This window comes from Myotis lucifugus, unplaced genomic scaffold, assembly GCF_000147115.1.
Source record: "Myotis lucifugus unplaced genomic scaffold, Myoluc2.0 scaffold_15, whole genome shotgun sequence".
Lineage (NCBI taxonomy): Eukaryota > Metazoa > Chordata > Mammalia > Chiroptera > Vespertilionidae > Myotis > Myotis lucifugus.
In genome coordinates, this window is record NW_005871063.1 from 3963130 (window position 1) to 3969207 (window position 6078).

Consider the following 6078-nt stretch of genomic DNA (forward strand, 5'->3'; position numbering starts at 1 on the left):
ATTCTGCTACAATTCTATGTGATTTCCCTGAATAAATTCATTTAATTCTTAGCACATCCCTAAGAAGTAGGTACCATTATTCCTTTTTCAGAGATGAGAAAAATTGACTCAGAGGTGAAGCAACGCTCCTGAGATTTGGCACCCAGCTAGGAGGTACCACATAGAGACAGTACTCTCATCCACTCTTGCATTTTTCTCAGAAAGGAGTGAAATGCTATGTTTCTGTCATAGCAGTAAGACTGCATGACCATCAACGAGTCAGTCCATCTCTATAGGCCTCAGTCTTCTTTAGGTATGAAATAAAGATGAGATTAGATGACCTCCCAGGTTCTGCTGACATCGTATGATACAGGTGTAGCTATGTCAGTAGGTCACAGCTGCAGTGTTCATCAAGTTTCTGTATCGCTTGTTTAAGTGCCGATTTTATACAACTTACTATTACGCCCATTTGACTGTACAAAAACAGGGATAATGATGATTACATCTACCTTTTTCGGAGATAAACTATATGGATTAAATAAAATCCAGATGTGTTTTCAGAGTCAACTTAGTTTGCATAAATGACTGATGATTACACTTTGCTAATAGGGCAATCTTCATCAACTAGTTTAGTTATGCAATATTATCTCTCGATATGCAATATTATCTCTCGATATGCAGACTGCCTGCTATTAAAATTGAAGAGTTACACAAGGGCCATGCATAACTTCTAGTTAATCAAATCATGCTTTCTTGTCTTTATGATAAAAGAGAGAATTTCACTTCCAGCCTTTGGGATCCATCAAGTTTCAAATTCTTTCAGTAGAGAACTGCTAGGCTTTTTGTTGGCAGAACTACCAGTTCCCTGCTCATTCGTGGACCTCTGTATTCCAGGGTGGCAGACCCTACTAGCTGACAAACCTAAAGTCATTCTAACCCTCTTTCTTCCTCAAACCTTTTCACTGCAGAGGCAGGCAAGCCAAATATTTGCTTTTCCAGCCCCCTTTGTATTTCAGGATAATCATATAACCCAAGCGTTTGGCAAAGATCATTTTTGTTCCTGATGGAAAAGGCAGACACAAGAAGAGAGCTGACAGGCACCACTCTTTCTTCCTTCTTCATGATTTGACCACATACACAGTGCTTGGGACTATAGCGACCATTCAGCATCCTTCACATGACAAGTGTGAGGTCATAAAGCCATTAGTAAAGGATCTAAGAACAAAAATATAAGAACCTTGCTCCTTTATGTGATCAGTGACTCAGTGGACAAGCTCTAAAATGATTCACCTACCTTGCCCGGCAGGTGTGGTTCAGTGGTTGAGCATTGACCAATGAGCCAGGAAGTCACAGTTGGATTCCTGGTCAGGGTACATCCTGGGTTTTAGGCTGAATCCCCAGTGGGGGGCGTGCAGGAGGCAGCCAATCAATGATTCTCTCTCATCATTGATGTTTCTATCTCTCCATTTCCCTTCCTCTCTGGAATCAATAAAAATATATTTTAAAAAAAATGATTCACCTACCAAGTTTCATAATGTGAAAAAAATAAGCCTCTATGTGTATAAGCTACCATTAATTTGATATATGTTCTTACAGTTGAAAGCACTCCTAACTGGTAATAGATTTAAGAAGTTTGGAGAATATACAAGAGAGAGCTATACAAACTTCTTTGTACTAGCAAATTAAAAAGCCTAAATGCATTTATGCTAAAAACAAACAAACAAAAAGAAAAGAAAAAGATAAATGGTACAACACAAATAAGTGATATTTTTGCTATAGCTTATTGCTCCCTAACACTTTATGTCCCTAGCATGCTTATGAATGGACTAGGTCAGATGGTATGGCTGTTTACACTCTGTTGTCATGTGGACATTGCTAATCAATCACATAACTCTTTCCTATAACCCAGAGCTAGCCTCAGACACAATGTTCCAGGCAACCACTACCAGTCTATTAAAGTGGACATTGAAGATGAAAGCTATTTGCCTTCTCTGTTTTAGATTCCTTTTTTTTCTCACTTTCATTTTCTTTTTTCATTAAAATGTGCTTATTCACCTTTTAGTTACAAGTATATGATAGGTGTAATATAGGAAAGAATATGTACTGCTTTCCTTCAACTGAATCAGCAATCATTCTCCAGATGACGGCCACCAAAATATGTACCTCGGGGTTCTCAATCTGGGGCCAGTGACCTTCAAGGAGTCCATGGATTAAAATTAAGAGATCCATGAACTTGGATGGAGCAAAAATACATCTTTATTTAAACCTCTAACTGAAATTGAGCATTTCCTTTGATGATGAGTATAGGCAACAAACCATAGAACTTTTTACCAGCAGTACCAGCAACTCTGTCACTAATAGAAATCACGGAATTGTTATATCACATGTCAGTTGTGGTAGACATCTCGAAATATCATTTATACTCACCACTACCTCAAAATATCTACTGTTAGATATGCAATTACCTGTAGATCTTTTTAAGGCTTTAATAAAGAAAGCCATGTTGCCTGGCTGGCATGGCTCAATAGTTGAGTGTCGACCTATGAACTAAGAGGTCACAGTTTGATTCCCAGTCAAGGCACATGCCTGGGTTGTAGGCTTGATCCCCAGTGGGGGAGGGGGGCATGCAGGAGGCAGCCGATCAATGATTCTCTCTCATTGTTGATTGATTCTCTTTCATCATTGATGGTTCTATCTCTCTCTCCCTCTCCTTTGCTCTCTGAAATAAATTATATATATATATAGAAAGAGAGAGAGAGAGAGAGAGAGAGAGAGAGAGAGAGAGAGAGAGAGAGAGGGAACGCCAGGTTACTATATCATTTATTAGATTTAGAAAATATTTTGGCAATAGTATTTAAGCATTTAAATGAATTACCTTCGATAGTGTTTAAGTTTGTCTTGTACTCCCATGTATTTTATTTTATGCATTTAGAAACATGATGCTGAGAGTCAAGGCTTCAGCAGAATGCTGAAGAGATCTACTGCATAAGAAGTCTAAGAACCCTGCTTGCACATCCTTGTCATCACAGGTAATTTTACTGAACACTTACCATGTGCCTGACATTGTTCTAGCACTTTCCAAGAATGACCTCACTTATTTTTCTCTGCCCCACTATGGAGCCGGTAGGATTATTATTCCCATCCTACAGGTTAGGACTCTGAGACACAGAAAGGTGAAATAAAAAGCTAAGTAAGGTCTCACATAAATAGTGGAGCTAGGAAAGGAGTTCAGGCTGTCTATCCACAAAGCATGAACCAACATCATTACTAGGAATTGATCAATATTTCTTTCATTCAAGAGAAATAGTATGACCCACCTGGAGTGGACTAAGACAGGGGCGGTTAGTTACTCCCTTGCCTCACTGGGCGGTAGCAGTAGGGGTGCACCAGGCTGTGGTATTAACATGTCTTGAGCAAACTGGAACACAGTCTTACTTCCAGGCATTACTTTGTTCCATAGCTCACAGCCTGAATTTAGAAGCCACTGATAGGGCTTTATCTTTTAAGTACAGACTTAACTACGGACGAACAGGGGCTTTATCTGTTATATACAGACTTGTAAAACCCTTTGGAATTTACCTCTCGAGCCCCTGTAATGCTTGCACTTAGTAACCTAGAGTTTATGCTTAGGCACGCAGAGTTGGGGGAAATCTATTTCAACGGCAGCAAAGCTTGAGGCTGTCGGGGAGCTGGTAAGCAGTATTTGGGTATTTAGAATCGGAAGACCTAGCTTAGTGTACAGGATCAGCACTAATTACCTGTTGAACTAACTGGTTAATGTCTCCCAGCCTCAGTTTTTACATGTATAATATAGAAAGGATGGTATAATATAAAAAGGAAGGTATATATAAAGTCAGAAATGTGAAAGGGCTTACCTTTCGAAGGTCATAAAAAGTACTTTTTGGTTTAATATAAAGAACTTTGACACAGGGACAAGCACACTGCAGTCACACGATAAATGATAAGGAGGGTGGGGGGTTGAGGAAAGAGCCCGACCCTTCAGAAGTATTCAGATACTGGGTAGCGTCCTGGGGGAGCTGTCATAAAAGGTGTCAGGAAAGAAGCAGAATGTTCAGACGCTTGTTTGGGGGTTCCAGCCCACACACAGTTCTCTGAGGTACTCAAGTCCCATGATTCATTCCAAGGTGTGTCCTTTGCATCAGGGAGCAACTGGCCTGGCGATGTCTGTGTGTTTCTATTTTCCCTTTTATTGTTCAACCAGGGAAGAGTAGAAAAGTTGGGTGTATTAGACCATCCTCCCCTGGGAACCTTGGCCAGTTACAGTTCAGAAGGAAAGAGACAGCTTTGATTTATCCACCTGGGACATGCTTATGCTAAAAAAAAAAATTCATTGTTTATCTGCAATTCAAGTTGAAATTTAAGTGGGCACCCTGGGGGAGAAAAATAACTTGAGTGCCAAAGTACCATCTCTAAAAATAGAATAATGAAATAGCAGGTACCAGATTACAGCAAAAAACAAAACACCCCCCCCCCCACACACACACGCTTTTTGAAGAACCTTTCCTTATGGAGAGGTAGGGACATGCTGATTTTCAAAATAGACTCTAAGGGTCTGAAAGGAGAAATGTTATGTATGCATTTGAGCGCTCCATAACTCTGTAAACAATAGTACTTGATATTCTACAGTCATAGAGTGGCCAGCTAGAATACAAGATGCCTGGTTAAATTTGAATTTCATATAAATAATGAATGATATTTTAGTATAATTATGTACCAAGTATTATATAGGTTATACTTACACTAAAAAAATGATTCGTTGTTTATCTGAAGTTCAAATTGAATTGGGCATCCTGCACTTTCATTTGTAAAATCTAGCTGCCCACCAGTCATCCCCACATTCTCACATCAACCAATTTGGGACTTCAACTATCCAATGAAGTTACTACCCTATAAAGTCCTGCTCAATAAAGTGTATTATAGTCAAATCTTTATTAAAAAGTGCATTAAATTATAAATGACCTATCAGGTACATTTTATGTACATAAGCTTTATTTACTTTTTCTTAGGTTTACAACAATGACATTTATCATTTAAAGGAACTTAAAGGTAAAACCTTAAGATCAGTAAGAAGAAAACTTCAGCTGGTAGTAATACTGGTGGTTTGAAGTTTAGGGACAACTTACTGAGTTTGTGAAGTTTGGGGGACTTGCCTTGGGAACTGAGAGCTGGTCAGATCAGACAAAATCATCCAACTCAAGAATGTTCTGCAGAGCAGGATGGGCATTTACATAACATGAAAATTAAGGTCAACACGTCCATTGTCCTGTCAGTAAGTGAGCCTACTCCAACTCTAACTACCAGCCCCGCCCAACACACACACACACACACACACACACACACACACACACACACACACACTGTTCCTCCTACTTGCATCCCTTCATGTGCAGATGAAGCTACAGCTACTGGACAGGAGAGCTGAAAACTCTGGTATCTATCACCTGTGACTGCTCCCATTTCTGGGGTTCCAGCGTTTGGGCCCCTGATATTCTCTCCAAACTATTGCAAAACCTTAACTAGTTTCCCCATGTCTATTCACTCTCTATTCTAGTACTTCTCAACTCTTAACTGCACATAGAATGATCAGAAATTTATAAAAAACACACATGCCCGGGCTCTACCCAAACAAACTGAATCAGAATCTGTGGGGGTACAGCCCAGACAGCAGCCCCCCAGGAGGTCCAAATGCACAGCCAGGACCGAGAACTACTGCCCTACTCCAATCCATCCTTCCAAGTTCATCTCTACCTAACACAACTGGTTGTGCTTCGTGCGGTTTAACAGTTCCTGTTTAAAACAAACAAACAAACAAACAAACAAACAGAACATACAACAAACATCAATAGTTCCCCTTTTCCTATCAAAGCAGCCCCAATTTTGTAACATATCTCAACATAGCTCATCTCAAATCTATCCTCCCCTCTCCCCCTACTATTCTCATTTGTGCCTCCTTCATCCCATATATGTTCCATTCATCCTTCAAGGCCAATGTCTCTGTCCCCTAAACTCTACCTTTAGGGGATATAATCTTTCCTCCTTAAACCTGTAGGGATAGGTTGTACCTGCCTTGGATATATA

At 39.8% G+C, this 6078-nt stretch overlaps 1 protein-coding gene across 1 annotated transcript in view; it reads right to left on the minus strand.

Annotated features, from left to right (window-relative positions):
- The window catches only part of PON2 (paraoxonase 2), a 29759-nt gene that overhangs the window by 22474 nt on the left and 1207 nt on the right, over positions 1–6078 (minus strand). The window lies entirely within an intron of this gene.